This window comes from Hyperolius riggenbachi, chromosome 11 (assembly GCF_040937935.1).
Source record: "Hyperolius riggenbachi isolate aHypRig1 chromosome 11, aHypRig1.pri, whole genome shotgun sequence".
NCBI classification, from domain to species: Eukaryota; Metazoa; Chordata; class Amphibia; order Anura; family Hyperoliidae; genus Hyperolius; species Hyperolius riggenbachi.
Window position 1 is genome coordinate 210,481,132 of NC_090656.1, and position 19,497 is coordinate 210,500,628.

The 19,497-nt window shown below is 50.4% G+C and overlaps 1 long non-coding RNA gene across 1 annotated transcript in view; it reads right to left on the reverse strand.

Annotated features, from left to right (window-relative positions):
• LOC137538619 (uncharacterized) overlaps window positions 1-10,306 on the reverse strand; it is a 79,036-nt gene extending 68,730 nt beyond the window's left edge. The window contains exon 1 of the long non-coding RNA XR_011024849.1: window positions 10,219-10,306. This is a non-coding gene — a long non-coding RNA (uncharacterized lncRNA). The remainder of the gene's footprint in view (window positions 1-10,218) is intronic.
• Window positions 10,307-19,497: the final 9,191 nt, after the last annotated feature.

Sequence of the window (19,497 nt, forward strand, 5' to 3'; positions counted from 1 at the left end):
AAAGGGTTGAAGCCAGCAATGACAGGAAGCAGAAGACTGCCTCTCTGCAGCCTATCATCTGGCTTAATACTGGTCAGGAAAGAGTTAATCATCATCTGAGCCATACCCCCAAGCCTACAATTGGTGGGCATGGGCATGTGACCCACCTTAATTAATATTCCATTGCTTTATACCCTAGTTACAAAGAATGCAATGTTTTATAAATATCGGCTTTGTTTACCTTTCTGTCGTCTAACAGTCGGGGCAGTTTAGACCTGTGGCCTTCCACAAGGAACATGTCCCTGGTAACTGACCGCATCATCTCTTCTGCGAGAAACTCTGCTTAACCTCCTTGCCGGTCTAAAAAATCCGGCAAGGAGGCAGCGCCGCACTTTTTTTTTATTTTTATTTTTTTAAATCATGTAGCGATCCCAGGGCTCGCTACATGATAGCCGCTGAGCGACGGCATCCCCTCACCCACTCCGATCGCGGGGCCTGAGATATCCTCCTGCGCAGGTTACCCCGAGCTGAGCTCGGGATAACCGGCAAGGAGGTTAAAGGTAGACTCTGCGAACCAAGCCTTTTACCTAACCTCAGTTCAGGCAACTGAGGGCTACATATAATACTTGAATTATAACAAGTAGCTGACATCTCCGTAGAGGTAAAGGCTGAAATCTAGCTGTGTGTAATTCATTGCATTCATAGCACAAAAGATAACACCGCAAAAAGCGCTGCCACCAAACGTGGGGTTCAACAATGCCATGTGCTTCCTGCTCAGAGCAGAACAACTCCGCTCTGAATTGCCCAAATTATACCTTTGACGCAAACTGACGATTACAGCGGCCCGCACCGAAAGTGTCGGAGAGTGGCTGGCTGATGGATTATCATACTTCCCATTCTGCTGTCAATGTTCCCTCGTCTGTATAGAAATTTTATTCTATTTTCACCAAGTCAAATTCAAAGCCCCCTGCAGCTAATTATAACTGTCGGCGTAGTCAGCTGTCGCGGCTTGATTGATTTCGTACTGTATTTTTTCTCTTTAAATGCGCGCTTTGCAGAGCAGGTAAACAACGATCTGCCGCTCTCGCCCCGGCTATTATTTGTAACCCGCCATCAACTGCTGATCACTGACAGGGCATAGATGGGCAGACACAAGCAATAAGGTAATCCATGCAATCAGCTTAGCCTTTTATACTTAATTTTCAGCTATCCAGTAACCATGGCAAAATAGACCCCAGAGACTAAGGGCTCGTTTCCACTAGTGCGGCGTGCGTCTCGCAGACGCACGCCGGCACTGAGCGGGTGGGCGGGATCACAGGCGAATCCCATGAGGGATTCGCAGCCTCCGCCGCGAATTCTGCGGGGGGTTCCGGCCGAATCGCTCCCGCAAGCGATTTGGCCGTGGCGCCGCTATCCCCTATGGCAGAGTTTCCCCGTGCGATTCATGTGCGGGGAAACTCTGCGGAATCGCGGCGGAAACCGCGATAGTGGAAACGTGCCCTCAATGGAAACGCTCTAACATAAGGCTACTTACACACTAAGACGTTGCGTTTTAGGGGACGTTATGGTCACATAACTCACCCCTAACGCAACGCCTGGTGCTCTCTGATGTGGACGTCAGAGTGAGCCGCGTTGTGCAGCTCACTCTGGCGTCCGTGATGCGTACTCTTGGACGCATGCGGCATCACGTGGTTCAGCAGGCCAATCACCGCACAGAGCAGCGCTCCAGGAAGTAAACACTGCACGTGACACCGTGCAGTGAATATTAATTAGCCATGTGCCTGGCTGAGGAGGAGGAGGGAAGACCTGCTCCTCCAACACTACTGAGCATGTGCACACAGTCTAACGCAGCTTAGCTGCTTATAACATACAGCATGCAGCACTCTCAACGGATGTGCTGCATTACAATGTAACGCAACGTGGGCACTGTGAACAGCCCATTGAATTTTCATTACTGTGCGGTGGGCTGCGTTGCAGGTTGCACTAACGTGCGCCTGTAACGTCTTAATGTGAAAGCAGCCTAAAGGAGATGTAAGCTCGGTCTCTTATACTCAGTGGACAGTGAGATACGTATAATTCTGAATTGATACAAATTTCATGTTCAATTCATTAACATTTTTGCAGCTTGGAATCAGACCAATCAAAATCATCAGAAACTGGAGCATTGCAAAGATGCACAAATGAAATAAGATTAAGATCAGCTCAAAATGACTAGCATGCCGTTGACCATCTCTTTTCAGTATTAGATGATTGATTAATAATTGATGATCTCTATTGTGAAAATCGTAAAATGTAAAATGCGTGTAAACATATCTAAATAAAAATGTACATTTCTTTCAGAGTAAAATGAGCCGTGAATTACTTTTCTCCTATGTTGCTGTCACTTACAGTAGGTAGTAGAAAACTGACAGAACCGACAGATTTCTACTACCTACTGCAAGTGACAGCAACATAGGAGAAAAGTAATTTATGGCTCATTTTTCTCTGGAAGAAACGTACTTCTTATTTGTATGTGTTTACATGCATTTAAAATTATACAATTTTCGTGATAGTGGTCCTTTAGAATAAGCCTGACGTAAGGATTTATACAGGCTGGTTTTACACCTAGCCCATTGAGCTTGCGGTGCAATGCTCAGCCCCAACGCACAAAACGTCATTCATATGACTGTGGCAGAGTGTGCCAACAGGGTCATATGCGTAGCGCCACCAGCCCCCCCCCCCCCCCCCCTCCTCAAGGCCTTTGCTGCCCGTCGCCCCCTTCACTCAGCAATGTACTCCCTGCTGGACAGGAAGTACATCACTGGGATGGGTTTCCCGGTCGTATTCACGTTGTTCCGCACATGCAAGTTGCACCTCCGCTGCCAACCTAATTCCTTGCATTTGATTCATTTCTGGTACACTTTTTGGCTAGGTTCACAGTAGGACAGTGCGTTGTGATGCGATGTTAAAATCGCAACGCAACATTATAATGCATCCCAAAAAAAAGGTGGTAATGCACATTAAAGCTGCATTACCATGGCATACAGAAGGTACAGTAAAGCATACAGGCAATGAAAAGTATACTTTCCTGTACTTGGTAACGTGTGCGTTTAGAGGCAACGCACTGCAGCAGTGTTACCATAATGCTACAAGTTACAATGCAACGCTAACGTCACACTGTGAATGTCCCTTAGGCTTTTAATTGCATTGCGAAAAGCTGCATTATAAGGGCCCATTTACACTGAATCAGTTAGTGTGTGTTAGTATGTGTTAGTACATGTTTTTTCCATAGCAGTGCATTAGTGAAAAAGTGTGAAAGGTGCCATAGGAAAACATGGGCTTTACTTTGAAAATCAGTTTTCTTTCAGTTTTAACTGAGAGCAACTGATTAAGTGTAAAAGGGGCCGTAGACGTAGGGCCGGGTTCCACTACAAAGTGATGCGAATGCGGCTACCTAGCCGCATCGCATCACTTCCGCCGCCGGCCGGTATTGGAGGAGATGGGACGCGGCTGCGGGCGGATGCAGCCGTGCGAGAATCTGCAGCATGCTGCATATTCTCGGCTCCGCACCGCTCCACACAACATGCATGCAGTGGTCACTCTTCCATTGCTGTGCATGTGTTTTAGGACACCTGTGGTGCGATGCGGCTATGTAGCCGCATCGCACCGCTCCTAGTGAAAATGGGCCCTTTATAAAGCAGCACCACAATGTCCTACTGTGAACCTAGCCTTAAAGATTCTTGGGAAATCCTACCCCCCAAAGCAAAAAGTTTTTATACATACCTAAGTAGAGAGAAGGCTCTGTATACCATAGAGCCTTTCTGGTCCTCACTCCGTCCTTCATGCGCCATTACCAGTGGAACCTCCCTATTAGGTTGAATCACTCGTCGGCACCAGTTGAAGTTTACTCGTTGTTCTGGTCTTTGGAACTTCTCGTGCAGTATGTGCAGTTCTGATGACGCTAACCACTATGGCACAACATCTACTAGTTGCTGTTGTTACAACCGAAACCCGCTTCAATCCTCAGAATGAGACGTCCGCTCAGCATAGTATAAACCCCATATTAGGACATCTCCCTGGAGACTGCAAATCATTAATGGAAACATCGAAGATACTTTGTTTCTCTGGAGCAGTCAGCCATTAATGTAACCGGCGATCACAGCCACACAAGGCCGTTCTCTAATTTCCCGAGCCTCGTGCAGAGCCAAGGCATCAGGCCTCCTGCCTCTAGAAGATGGATAACAAGATAATCCCAGATCCATACATGGAGGAGCCGCGAGATGACGGATTAAACGGCGGCATTAACAGTCACCGCCGTGGAAACCGGCTTGTGCAATCGATAAACAGAAGCAGTTAGACGCCAATTCCCTTCCGTGGGAGGCGTCGTGTTATCCTTTTAATGGAGGAGATAACCGTGGCTCCCCTTCCACAACATGCTTTTAACTTCCTGTGAGATCTCTGGACTTCACATCTGCCCCGCTTCCTGCAGACTCTTGTTACCATCGAAAACAAATCACTCAGATACTGTTTTGCTTTAGCTGTAAAGCCTCATCTACACGCGTAGATGAGGCTCCGATCCGGCGGCTCGATTAGCCACCGGATCGCCTCTTCCGCGTCTCCGCTCGCCCGCGCGTGCGCCAGATTCGATACCCGCTTGTCCCCGCGCCGCTTATCTTCCGCTTGATTACCTGCCATTGTCCCCTCGCGGGGAACGAGCAGGGAATTGGCGGTAGCAAGATCCGACCTGTCGGATCTTATCAATTGAGCCGCATCAGCGGCTCGATTGATAAGCCACATCGCCGCCTCATCTACGCGTGTAGATGAGGCTTAAGGGCTTGTTCACACTATGGGCTTGATTCACTTATGCTGGGATTACACCATACAATTTTCTGTTAGATTTTTCTGTTAGATAAATTTCCAACATGTTGAATTTAGAGAATCTATCTTATCATCTATCTGCCGAGCAATTAGACATTGTTCTACTCAGCAGGAGATGACCAGAAGACAATGCACCAGAGATAATGACCATTCTCTACAGAAAATAATCTAATTATGCATTCTAACAGAAAATCTAATGTTGGGAATAGATGGGTCGACCGGCCAGGGCCGGGCCGAGGCAAGAGAGGCTCCAGCCTAAGGGCACAGTGTAGGAGGGGGCGCACAACTCACTCAGCTATCATTCCCCTATTGTGTATGAAGCAGAGAGAAATATAAAAAAGGGATACATGGCAGTGACTGCAAGCCAGATAACTAGAGATTAAGGTGTTTGAGGCCCTGGGGTGCCTCTTAGTCTAATGGCAATCAGTGTGTGACGGCTGGGGTGGGAGGGATGGAGGGGCGCACTTTGGTGTCTCAGCCTTGGGTGCTGGAGGACCTTGTCCCGGCTCTGTGACCGGCGGCTCGATAAGCCGTCGGATCGACCCCAGCCGCGTCCCCGCTCGTCCGCGCGGATCGATTACCGCGGGATCGAGCGGGCGGGGGTCGAGCGGCTTGATCGGGCCAGCTGAATATTATCAGCTGACCGGATCAGCTGGTCGATACACGGTACAGAAACGTACCGTGTATCCCCAGCATAACAGAAAAATCTAACAAAAGAATCTAACAGAAAATTGTATGGTGTAATCCCAGCATAAGACAAATAGCAAGCCGTATCAAAGTTACCACTCCTTATCAAAGTTAACACGCCTTATCAGATTAGCATAGCGAGATCTGCGAACCAGCAGGGGCTTAGGGCAGGACGAGTGGGGATCTCGTCATTGCCAATTAGCAGGCATAATTTCACTATGCTACTCTGATAAGGTGTGGTAACTTTGATAAGGTGTGCTATTTGTCTTAGTGAATCAAGCCCTATGAGCGTTTCTGATTTTTTTTTTTTTAAGCGCTGTCGATTTTAGAAATCGCCCTAAAAGTGATTGTGCAGTGATTTCCTATGAGAGAGTTCACATGTGCACGTTTCAATTTTATTAAAATCGCTAACGTCAGGAAATGAATAAACGAATCGCTCAGCAAAAGCGGTTAGGCCCCATTCACACTTGAGCGTTTTGCCGGCGATTTCAGCAAAACGCTAGCGCTTTTGAAAGTGCTAGTGTAATAAAACCCTTTGGGCCCATTTTTACTTGGGCGATTTGCGCTAATCGCCGCAAATCACCAAAATCGCGAAACGCAAATGCATAGCCTGCACTATTTTCAGGCCGATTTCCCGGCGATCGCATATCAGTGCTATAGAAGCGCTAAACGCGATTGCGGGGGAAATCGCTGCACTGTCCAGTGATTTTTCCACGTGAAATCACGGAAAAATCGCCGGCGTTTTGCGCTTCTAAGTGTGAATGATGCCTTAGAAAATCACTTACAAAAGTGCTTTTCTTAGCGCAGGGTTCAGTGCTTTGAAAAGCTCTCTACTAATCGCTCAGCGCTTGCGATATCGCTGGCGATTTATAATGTGAATAAAGCCTTAAAGAGACACTGAAGCGAGACTAAATCTCGCTTCAGGTCTTATATATAGCAGGGGCACGTGTGCCCCTGCTAAAACGCCGCTATCCCGCGGCTTAACGGGGGTCCCTTTACCCCCAACCCACCCCCCGCAAACCTGGGTCGGAAAAAGGTCGCTGGAGCTGATCTTCCTGGAGGCAGGGCTAACGGCTGCAGCCCTGCCTCCAGTCGCGTCTATCAGACGCGCATCGCCGCCTCTCCCCCGCCCCTCTCAGTGAAGGAAGACTGAGAGGGGCGGGGGAGAGGCGGAGGTACGCGTCTGACAGACGCGCATGGGGCAGGGCTGCGGCGGTTAGCCCTGCCCCAACCAGGAAGCGCTCCCCCGCTGCTCGGAGGGGGTTTGGGGGGACAGGGACCCCCGTTAAGCCGCGCTATAGCGGCGTTTTAGCAGGGGCACGCATGCCCCTGCTAGCTATGAGGTCTGAAGCGAGATCTATTCTCGCTTCAGACTCTCTTTAAGGTGGCCATACAATTATGGATTTTCTTCATCGATATCCGGCCAAATCCATCATTTGATCGAATCTGATAGAAATTGATGCTACAAATGACTCCTGATTGACCGATTTTCAGCTGAATCAGTTGATCACACAGGCTTGTCGGGAGCATGCCACTAGCGGTGTTTGTTTTGACAGCCAACAAAACTACGCTCATCTGTCCATAGCTTGGTTCTGGTCTCTTCTCTCCCTGCTAGCTGCTTCTTCCTCTCTTGAAGAGACTGTACAAAAAAATTCCCCTGGGGGGTACTCACTTCAGTAGGAGGAAATATCTGGATCCTATCGAGGCTTCCCCCGTCCTCCTGTGTCCCACAGCGGTCTCGCTGCATCCCACGGGATGCACAGCCTACAAATTTGTCAGGCGGTGCAATATTTATCTTTCCCTGTTCCAGCGGGGGCGCTGTTGCAGCTCTCGGCTAAGAAATAGGCAGAAATAGCCAATCTCAGTCGGGTCAGCTGCCTGCGCAGTAGAGCAGACCCGACTGGGATCGGCTATTTCCGCCTATTTCCTAGCCGAGAGCCGCTACTGCACCAGCGCTGGAGCCGGGAAGGTAAATATTTACATACCCGTTGTTAGGGGAGCTCTATCGCTGCCGCCATGGGACGGAGGAGGATGGGGGAAGCCTCGATAGGATCCAGAGGCTTCCCCCTCCAGAGGTAAGTACCCCCAGGGGCATTTTTTATCGATACAGATCGTCTTCAGGGATGGTCGTAGTCAGCCAACTTCGCTACGCTGGAAATAAGCGTAGTTTTACACAATTACTCTTTGCCAAACTACGGCTTCGAAAACAAATATTCGCTTCGTATGCATTTCGTAGAATACGCGGTAAAATACGCAATTACGCGTAGTGCAAAGCGTATTGTATGCGGATACTTATGCCCGCATGCAGGAAATTGTACGCATTAATTTCTTTAGAAATGCATATTCTGGGAACCCTTCTATGCGTACATTCCCCTTTCCAATGCGTAAATTTGTATGCATACAATCGCATGCGGAAAATTAGACGCGAGTAACGCATTCGTAGTTCAATACACATGTTAACTACACATAGTGGGCGTAATCAACGCGTAGCGGTACTTCGCTAGGCGTAAATTCGTAAGCGTAGGTTTGAAACTTCGCCTATGAACTACGATGCGTAGATGCGAACTACGATGCGTAAATTCGCACTGGCGTAGTTTCTGCTCATCCCTGATCGTCTTTAACTTTTGTGTTCCGGTGTGTCTGTGTGGGGTCCAAAATGCCAAATACTAGAGGCCTCTAGTGGTCATCTGAGGTACATGCCACAGTGCCCCTAGTGTTTGACCTCTGCATTACACCACACATGTGCCCTGGGACTTGGGAGTGAAGAGACAGCAGCCAGCTGGGAGAGCAAAGACCGGGACTATGGGGGGGAGAAAGGGACTGAGAGACCCGGCAGTCAGGCACAGATTTTCAAAGATTTCATGCTGATATCAATTGAAAATCTGTGTGTAGTGTGTGGAGGGAATCAAATCGTGCAGATAGATCCCTCCCTGATCAGATAATGATCTGTTGGTCTTATCGATCAGTGTATGGGCAACTTTAGTGTGGCGTGGAAAGTCTACACCCAAATCAATGGCTTTAACCCTCCTGGCGGTTTGCAAAAAATCCGCCAGGGGGCAGCAAACTCTTTTTAAAAAAAAAAAAAATTTTTCTTTTCATGTAGCGAGACAAAGTCTCGCTACATGATAGCCGCAGCTCAGCGGCATCCCCCCAGCCCCTCCGATCGCCGCCGGCGATCGGAGATCAGGAGATCCCGTTCAAAGAACGGGATCTCCTGGAGGGCTTCCCCCGTCGCCATGGCGACGGGCGGCATGACGTCACCGACGTCATCGACGTCGTGACGTCATTGGGAGTCCCGGCCTACCCCTTAGCGCTGCCTGGCACTGATTGGCCAGGCAGCGCACGGGGTCTGGGGGGGGGGGGGGGCGGCGCGGCGAGCGGAGGCACCTAATCGGTGCGGAGCGGCGGCGATCAGACTGCACACGCAGCTAGCAAAGTGCTAGCTGCGTGTTGCAAAACAAAAAGTGTACAAATCGGCCCAGCAGGGCCTGAGAAATCCCCCTGCGCGGCATAGCCCGTGCTCAGCACGGGCTTACCGCCAGGGAGGTTAAAGCAACCCTGTATTGAGTTTTTGCTTATTTAAAGCACGCCTGAACAAGATGCAAAACTGGGAATTTTAACTTACCTGGGTCTTCTCCCAGCCCCCCATAGTCTGCCAGGTCCCTCAGCATGCACAGAATGCTCCTGGTGACTGGAGTGCAATCATGAGTACTTTAACCCCTAAGGGCTCTTTTCCACTATGAAATGCGATCACAATTGCGTTTCAATTTCCACCATGCGATTGCGATTGAGCTACTATACTCAGTATAGTAAAGCTCAATCGCATCCAAAACGCGGCAGGACGACAATCGCATTTTGACCAAAATCGCATCGCAATCGGATAGCACTAATGGAGATTGCTGCTGCAGTTTCCATTAGATTAAAGTACCTTGCGATTTGCGATCAGAATCAAATCGCAGGGTAGTGGAAAAAGGCCCTTACAGACCGACATAGTTCAAAATCTAAGCCATACTTGTGGCTGTAAGCATCAAACACAACGTATATTTCGCACTACGCGGTCCTAACATTCCAGCCACAATCGCGCGCCTACGAGACCAGAGATTAAGCTGTCAATTGACAGCTTAGTCTCCTGGCATTAATCAGGAGCAGCGCCGATTGGCTCCTGATCACATGATCACTACCATCGCCGGTGATGGTAGTGATCCCATTAAAAACAGATCACACTTACCCTCTGCGTTCCCCCGACAATCGCAGCTCCTGACCATCCTCGTAGGCACCCAGCCTTGACTGACTGAAGTATGCGTCCCGCCTTGATGATGTCATTAAGCCAGGACTGCGTACTTGTGTCAGTACGGAGCTGGCTGTTGTAATGACGGTCACTGCTGCTCGAGGCTGGAGAGAGGAGGAAGCTGAGTAATACCCAGCCTTGCTTCCTGCTGCCGATCTCTGCATGGGGGGAAGGCAACTAGACCACCAGGGAATGTTTAGGGAATTAGGGATATAAAGGGCAAGGATGTGGTGTGCCACCACTAGAGACTGCTCTGTTCCTTAAAAAGGCCCAAAGTAGGCAGTCCTGAAGGGGTTAACTGGTGGTGTATACTGAGCAACAGTTTCAGCTGTGTTTTGGAATTGCTGGCTGCCATTAACCAGTTAGAACTCAGCTCTGCCTCTGTCCAGTGTCAGTGTGTCACGTACCTGGAGATATGGAGACCGATGTGCTGAGGGCAGCAGCCCCTGCGGCTTATCAAACAAAGGCCCTGAGCTGGAAACAGGGAACTCTGGTTAACACGGGGCAGGAGTGTTTACAGATCCAGACGTTGTAGCAAGCAGGAACTGGAGACTCCCGCAGGACGGGTCTGGTACTGCAATGACCCGTACACCAGAGATGATGTTGCCACGCAGGTCCTGTAGAAGGATAACTGAGAAGCAGATCCCTGAACGGTCCAAGGTCGGTAACAGAGCGGGTAGTCAGACAGGCAGGGTTCGGCAACGGAGCGGCTTATCAGACAGGCAAGGTTCAGCAACAGATCGGGTAGTCGTGCAAGGCAGGGTTCGGCAACGGAGCGGGTTATCAGACAGGCTGTCATGATCTGTTCCTGCTGGTGACATTTGTGAACTGTATGGACTTCCTCTGTTCACCAGCAGATGTCCCCCCTCATTTCAAGAAAATTGCAAAATCTTCATGAAGTTCCCTCTGTCCACCAGCAGAGGTCTCTGCATTCAGGAACTGTCTCTGCAGCCTTGTAGGATGTCACATGACCATCCTGCACAGTATATAAGTCCAGCTCCAACAGAACACCTTTGCTAGTTCATTGGTGATGAGAGCCCTAGAGCCTGTGTTCTGGTCCTTTTCCTGTTACCTGATACCTAGTACCTGATTCCTGCTACCTGTAACCTGTCTGCCTGCTACCTGATTGTTTGACTCCCTGGTGTATGATATTGGCTTTGTCTGACTATTCTTCTGCTCCCGATTGTATTGCTTGATGTCCTGGTATCTGATCTCGGCTTGTTGACTAACCTTCCCTGCTGCATATGTCCTGCGCTTGAATGTATATTATCCTGTGTGTGTATATATATGTATATATTAGTTAGTTAGCTTAGTTAGACAGGGTCCGGGGTTCACTGTGTGCACACTGTATATACTGTATATTTGGTTTATGTATGTCTGATCGTAAGACATTGCCTGCAATCGTATTGCCAGTTTGCAATCATATTGCTACTTGTACAGTTCACTTGTATTTATGTTCATGCACCAATTGCAGCAACACTTGTGTATATATCCTGCCCTTGTAAATAAACCTTACATTATTTCACTTTACCTGTGGTTTGGTCTTCAGTATTTCCATAATAAGTGATAATCTGCATTTAGTGCAAAGCTATGTGCACTGTTCATAACACAGGCAAGGTTCGGCAACAGATCAGGTAGTCGTGCAAAGCAGGGTTCGGCAACAGAGCGGGTTATCAGACAGGCAAGGTTCGGCAACAGATCGGGTAGTCGTGCAAAGCAGGGTTCGGCAACAGAGCGGGTTATCAGACAGGCAAGGTTCGGCAACAGATCGGGTAGTCGTGCAAAGCAGGGTTCGGCAACAGAGCGGGTTATCAGACAGGCAAGGTTCGGCAACAGATCGGGTAGTCGTGCAAAGCGGGGTTTGGCAACAGAGCGGGTTATCAGACAGGCCAAGGTCAGCATGGAGCAGGATCAGAAATCAGGCAGACTAGTGTCACGTCATGGGAGCAAACTTGCTGCAATACCACAGCACAGAGGTCTGGGCTCTCCAGGCTTAAATAGGCCGTTTGGCGCGCACGGCGCAGCGCATCACGCGCGCAACAAGAAGGAGATGTATATAACAGCCGTCTTTGCGCACGTGCGTGCACAGCAATCATGCCAACGCCTTGCGGTGCCAACGCTTTCGCCACGCATCGCAACGCGCGCTGGAGAGCACCGACAAACCCCCTCAAGGAGGCCTGCCGAGACCCCCCAGGACGACTGCCAGCATCCGTGTGTGCCAGCCGCCTCACCTAGACAGATAACTGACCGTGACACAGTGCAGCAGACCATTCAGTCCATTCATTGTCACGCGCTGGCGGCTGTGGATGTTGATGTACCCAGGAGTTCTCAAGACATAATGAGGAAGTGATGAACAGCAGCAACAAAAGTTAAGCTGAGAGAGGTCTCAGATGCCCCTATAATGACGGAGTGCAGCCACCAGTCAATGGTAAGGTGAGAGAGATAGCATGGATGGAGGTCAGTATATGGGGAGGTGGGTCGGACGGATGGAGTGCTTTTGGAGAGCATATAGTGACAGGGCAATTTTCACCCATCGGGAGGTGAGAGACAGGAGCCCTATGGCAGGTGCCATGTCTGCACTCCATTAGATACGCCAATACTCACAGTCTAATGTCCCTCTCACTCAGGGCCGGATTTCTCACTAGGCCACATAGGCCATGGCCTAGGGCGCCAGAAATTCACCCCTGTTTGGGGCGCCTGAGGGCTTAAAAATGTGTGCAGCCAGGGGAACGTCTGTCAATTCATGCTCCTGAGCCGCCCACGCTCTGCCCGGCCGCCAGTTGCAGTCTGCACTCTCTCCTGCAGCTCGCCTCTCCCCCTCCCAACAAACACTACACAGACTGCATCACCAGAGCGAGTTTGCATTCGCGGCAGGAAAGCTGGACGGGCTCTGCACACTCCCAGCTGTAACAAACGGATTCTAATATTAGATGGATCCGGACACTCACACAGGGAGGGACAGCTTTGCTTCTTCTCTATTGTCTTCCGTCCCCATCCAGCCAATCGCTACGCTCATTTGCTGACAAGCGCCCAATAGCGTGGCTGAGGAGGAGTGGCTTGGCTAGCACTATCGGTTTTTCACTGACTGGTGGTGCCTGGCGCCAGACTTGAATTGCCATTTGGCGAGAGGGATGGAAGATACCCCCGACGGGTCCTGGCACACTGTGCACATGCACACTGCACAGGGGGACATGGCAGCACTAGGTAGCGATCGTGGTGGAGCGGAGCAGAGCCCAGCCGAGCAGTGTGAGTGGCAGCCCAGTACACATGACACTGCACGCATGAGACACAGGCAGCCAGACCTGGTCTGTCCACAGCCGCCCACTGCTATCTACAAACTTTAATGCAAGGTGGATGGACCGGGTCTGACTGCCTCTGTGCTTCATGTGTGCAGTGTCATGTGTTTACTGGTGGAGCCGGAGGGAAAGAGGACTGGTCTCGGAGACGGAGAAGAGTGCACGCAGCTGGCGGCTGACTGTGGGTGGCATGATTGATAGCACTTAGTATGGTCTTGTTGTACAGCCAGGAGGAGGAGAGGAGAGGACTGAGAGTTCTGTGTGCAGTTCGCAGCTCCATCTGATTCCTGTGATAGTGAGTGAGTAATAAACATACAGATTTAACCTTTGAACTCTGTCTGCCCTGCCTGTACTTGTCTCAGCCCTGCAAGCTGTATCCTGCAGGTACACTTCAGCCTAAAGGTGTCCATACATCAGGAGACTTGGCTGATCGGCCATCCAATTCGATAATTATTATCGAATTGGATGAAAGTAGTTGCCGCCAAGAGCATGTCCAACCAATGATGCAACCAATTTTGGGCTGAAATTGGTTGCAAGTATTGATCGGACATTCTGTAAGATCCAAGGGGCTCAATCAGGTGTGCAATGGTAAGGGTGTGTAATATCGAGATGAGCAGCAAAACCCCCGGCACTGTCCCCTAGTGTAAAATGCACCCACCATGCCCCTGTGTGAATACTTTGCCTGTCAGTGTCCACAGCTACACGCCAGCATATTGCGCATGTGTGAGGAAGACTATGGAGGCAAAAGAGGATACTAACAGGTATAGTATTCATGCACGGGGGTTGGGGGTACATTTTACACTAGGGGGGATAGCGGCCAGGGGCGGTGAGGCAACGAGGTGGCGTGTGTGGGGGGGGGGGGGGGGGGGGGGGGGCGGCTGGTGATAGATGGCCTAGGGCGGTAAAAAGTACAAATCCGGCCCTGCTCTCACTACAGTATAGGCCCAGTTTATAGCGGAACCTATTACCTACCAGTGTGTTTTTGGGCTGCAGGAGGAAACAGAGCACAAGGTAGAAACCCAGACAAATCCAGGGTGAGTAAACAAACTCAATACAGAGAGCGTCCTGTCAGGAATTAGTGATAAGCCAAAAAAATATTTTTGTTATGGAGGCAGAGGCGTATCTAGAGGGGTGCAGGCAGGGCTCATGCCATGCATGCCATAGGACTATGGGCGCCATGCCTGTTCCTGTGCTGGGCTGCCCAAGCCTGCCTCTGTGCTGTGTATCATGCCTGTTCTTGTGCTGGGCTGCCCATGCCTGCCCCTGTGCTGTGTTTCATGCCTGTTCTTGTGCTGGGCTGCCCATGCCTGCCCCTGTGCTGTGTATCATGCCTGTTCCTGTGCTGGGCTGCCCAAGCCTGCCTCTGTGCTGTGTATCATGCCTGTTCCTGTGCTGGGCTGCCCAAGCCTGCCTCTGTGCTATGTATCATGCCTGTTCTTGTGCTGGGCTGCCCATGCCTGCCCCTGTGCTGTGTTTCATGCCTGTTCTTGTGCTGGGCTGCCCATGCCTGCCCCTGTGCTGTGTATCATGCCTGTTCCTGTGCTGGGCTGCCCATGCCTGCCCCTGTGCTGTGTATCATGCCTGTTCTTGTGCTGGGCTGCCCATGCCTGCCCCTGTGCTGTGTTTCATGCCTGTTCCTGTGCTGGGCTGCCCATGCCTGCCCCTGTGCTGTGTTTCATGCCTGTTCTTGTGCTGGGCTGCCCATGCCTGCCCCTGTGCTGTGTATCATGCCTGTTCCTGTGCTGGGCTGCCCATGCCTGCCCCTGTGCTGTGTATCATGCCTGTTCCTGTGCTGGGCTGCCCAAGCCTGCCTCTGTGCTGTGTATCATGCCTGTTCTTGTGCTGGGCTGCCCAAGCCTGCCCCTGTGCTGTGTATCATGCCTGTTCCTGTGCTGGGCTGCCCATGCCTGCCCCTGTGCTGTGTATCATGCCTGTTCCTGTGCTGGGCTGCCCATGCCTGCCCCTGTGCTGTGTATCATGCCTGTTCTTGTGCTGGGCTGCCCATGCCTGCCCCTGTGCTGTGTTTCATGCCTGTTCTTGTGCTGGGCTGCCCATGCCTGCCCCTGTGCTGTGTATCATGCCTGTTCCTGTGCTGGGCTGCCCATGCCTGCCCCTGTGCTGTGTATCATGCCTGTTCCTGTGCTGGGCTGCCCAAGCCTGCCTCTGTGCTGTGTATCATGCCTGTTCTTGTGCTGGGCTGCCCAAGCCTGCCCCTGTGCTGTGTATCATGCCTGTTCCTGTGCTGGGCTGCCCATGCCTGCCCCTGTGCTGTGTATCATGCCTGTTCCTGTGCTGGGCTGCCCATGCCTGCCCCTGTGCTGTGTATCATGCCTGTTCCTGTGCTGGGCTGCCCATGCCTGCCCCTGTGCTGTGTATCATGCCTGTTCCTGTGCTGGGCTGCCCATGCCTGCCCCTGTGCTGTGTATCATGCCTGTTCTTGTGCTGGGCGGCCCAAGCCTGCCTCTGTGCTGTGTATCATGCCTGTTCTTGTGCTGGGCTGCCCAAGCCTGCCTCTGTGCTGTGTATCATGCCTGTTCTTGTGCTGGGCTGCCCATGCCTGCCCCTGTGCTGTGTTTCATGCCTGTTCCTGTGCTGGGCTGCCCATGCCTGCCCCTGTGCTGTGTATCATGCCTGCCCTGTTCCTGTGCTGGGCTGCCCAAGCCTGCCTCTGTGCTGTGTATCATGCCTGTTCCTGTGCTGGGCTGCCCATGCCTGCCCCTGTGCTGTGTATCATGCCTGTTCCTGTGCTGGGCTGCCCATGCCTGCCCCTGTGCTGTGTATCATGCCTGTTCCTGTGCTGGGCTGCCCATGCCTGCCCCTGTGCTGTGTATCATGCCTGTTCCTGTGCTGGGCTGCCCAAGCCTGCCTCTGTGCTGTGTATCATGCCTGTTCCTGTGCTGGGCTGCCCATGCCTGCCCCTGTGCTGTGTATCATGCCTGTTCCTGTGCTGGGCTGCCCATGCCTGCCCCTGTGCTGTGTATCATGCCTGCCCCTGCGCGGCATGTCTATACTCGTACCTCCCCGTCACTCAGATCTCATATCAGATTCATTCTGTTATCTGTGGAACATGCTACTTAATTTATGTATGTAGGGCCCACATGGCTTAGTGTTAGAAAAGAGGACAGACGGGATAAGAAGAAATAGTTCTAAAAAAGTTACTTCAGCAATATCCCAAGCCAAAAAAATCAGACAACATAACACATGTATGTGAGAAAAGATGCTTTTTTTTTAATGGGGAGGGTGCAATTTCAGTGTTTGCCATAGGCTCTATATTACCCAGATACGCCCCTGTATGGAGGACTCCACTTACCCAGGGAAAACTACATTTAGCCAATCAAAGACTAACTATGTACTCAAATTCATCCTTACCCAAAGCTAGGGTCACATTATTTGAATCGTATGCGTTTTTGAAAATGCATGCATAAAGCACATAATGATATGTGTCTATGGGCCGCACACAAAAAAAACGCATTGGTATGCATTTTTCAATGCCTTTTTAGGTGCGTTTTTATAAACACTGAACAAGTTCATTCTTTCTGAATACTGTAATGCTTTCTTATAATAAAAAAAACCACGGATCAGTGAATAATGGCGCACAGCGCCTATGCATAAAAATGGGGCCGCATTAAAAAGATACGCTTATTGCTATTTATCGTTAGTACTGCATAATAATGGCGCACAGGGAAGAAAGTAGAAAAACGCCACACACTAACGTTATTTATCAATAGCGCCGTTCATATGCCAAACAGCAGACGTTATTGTGCACAGTAACGTTATTATTTATCAATAGCGCCCTACATAAGCCAAACTGCAGACGTTATTTAACTGCAAAACGGTGAATGAATTTAATGTACCATTGTCAAGGTTAGGGTTAGGCACCACCAGGGGAGATTTAGGATTAGGCACCACCAGGGGAGATTTAGGGTTAGGCACCACCGGGGAGGTCTTAGGGTTAGGCACCACCGGGGAGGTCTTAGGGTTAGGCACCACCAGGGGGGTGGTTAGGGTTAGGCACCACCAGTGGGGTGGTTAGGGTTAGGCACCACCAGTGGGGTGGTTAGGATTAGGCACCACCTGGGGGGTGGTTAGGGTTAGGCACCATCAGGGGAGTCTTAAAGTGAACCTTAAGTGAGAAAAAAAAATTGAGTTTTACTCACCTGGGGCTTACCTCAGCCCCCTGCAGCTGATCGGTGCCCACGACGAGTCGCTCTGATGCTCCGGGTCCCGCTGGCGGCCACTTCCGGTTTCGCCGTCAGGACCCGTCAGGCTGGGGAACGCGGCTGATACTACGCGTTCCCAGCCAAAATCGCACCCCTATGCGGCCATATGTCCGCATACGGGTGCCTATGCGGACATATGGCCGCATAGGGGTGCTATTTTGGCTGGGAACGCATAGTATCAGCCGCGTTCCCCAGCCTGACGGGTCCTGACGGCGAAACCGGAAGTGGCCGCCAGCGGGACCCGGAGCATCAGAGCGACTAGTCGTGGGCACCGATCAGCTGCAGGGGGCTGAGGTAAGCCCCAGGTGAGTAAAACTCAATTTTTTTTTCTCACTTAAGGTTCACTTTAAGGTTAGGTACCACCAGGGGGGTCTTAGGGTTAGGCACCACCAGGGGGGTGGTTAGGGTTACGCACCACAAGGGGGGGTTTAGGGGTTGGGGATAGGTACAGATAGGGCTCTGTGTGTTAACTCTAAATAACGATAAGGCTTTATCGTTAAATAGCGATAAGCGACAAATGGATTAGCGGCAACACCGTGCGCCATTATTCGCTGGCTCCATTTTCAAATGGATCCAAAAAAACAAAAACAACAACATTTTTTTTTTTACTTGTTAAATATGAATATTGATTAAATCGCAAACAGAAACTCATGAAAAACACATAACGCACGATAAAACGCGAACGTATGGAAAACTGCAAAAAAGTATGTACGTGCATCGACAAGTGTGGCCCTAGGAGAGGGAAGCCTCTGGTCCCGTGAACCAGGTATTAAAATATTTAAATCAGAATTATCTGATCGCTCAAACAATTTTTTTTTTTAAATCGGATAGTTAGTGGTCACTGTTAGAAGAGGAGCAAGGCAAGCAAGTTAGCCAGGCAACTGGTATTGCTTAAAAGGAAATAAATATGGCAGCCTCCATATAGCTCTCACCTCGGGTTCAATTTAAAAAAAGACTTTTACGTGGTGTTAATCCACTCTTTCCCCACAAGATGGTGCTGTTGCTGCACTGCTGGTGGACTAGATGCTGAATCATGTAGTGCTTTAGAATGAGGAGATCTTGGTTTCTCCAGCTATGGATGATGTTCCCTGTTGTTTCTTTGACTCTCTTGTCCAATTTCCAGCTAAACGTACTCTTTTGGGAAGGTATACAGTAAGGATGTATACAATACACTATATGAACGTGTCCTGATGGGTGTGACCAAGGCTGAAGCCTGCAGACCATTGCTGGGGTGTATAACCATTCAGGAACGGAACTAGACCAAGTTGCGCCTGGGGCAAGGTCAGGTTTTGGCGCCTCTACTGCCATTCCCCATCCAAATTTTGCCGCCTTTTTAAGAATTCAACAAACTGCGCCTGGGGCAAGATACCCGCTTGCCCCCCCCCCCCCCCCCCCTCCTAGATCCGTCCCTGTAACCATTAGGAAGGCTGAGATGTGCATGTGCTGCCGATGTTTCCGTAAGGCTGACATTGCGGATTCCCCTATAGAGCAGGTTCTCAGCTTATGTCGGCATTGTGGTCCCAGCGGGGGTTTCTGTTGTTCCAACTACACATAAATTAAACATAGTTATCTCCCTGAATATAACAATAACTGCTAAACAATAACTGCTATGGTTGTGTTCCATATGTATATTTTGATTTCTTATCTCCTTTAAGGGGAAGTGACAGAACAAACCTTTCTGCATATTTAGCAGTACAGGGAATTCTCTCAGTTTAGGCCAACTTCTATAATTATGTTCCTCATACACGCTAATGAGGGGACCTGCTTACTCAAGCTGATGTTTGGTGTTTTCTAGCACAGATTACACTGCAGGCAGAGGCGTAGCTAGGGTTTTCAGCGCCCGGGGACAAAGACTATTAATGCGCCCCCCCCAAGGTGAAGGTTGCGGTTATGGGTGGAGCCAAATGTACATGGAGGTTAGCAGGCTCACGCTCACCCACCCTCCCTCAGTATGTACATTCCAGCATGTTCCAAGACAAATTCAGCAATCATGAGCCCCCCCCCCCCCCCCCCATCAAGACAAATTCAGCAATCACGAGCAAACATGAGGCCCCCAACATGACCAACTCAGCAATCATGAGGCCCCCAACAAGACAAATTTAGCAATCATGAGGCCCCCAACAAGACAAATTCAGCAATCATGAGGCCCCCAACGAGACAAATTCAGTGA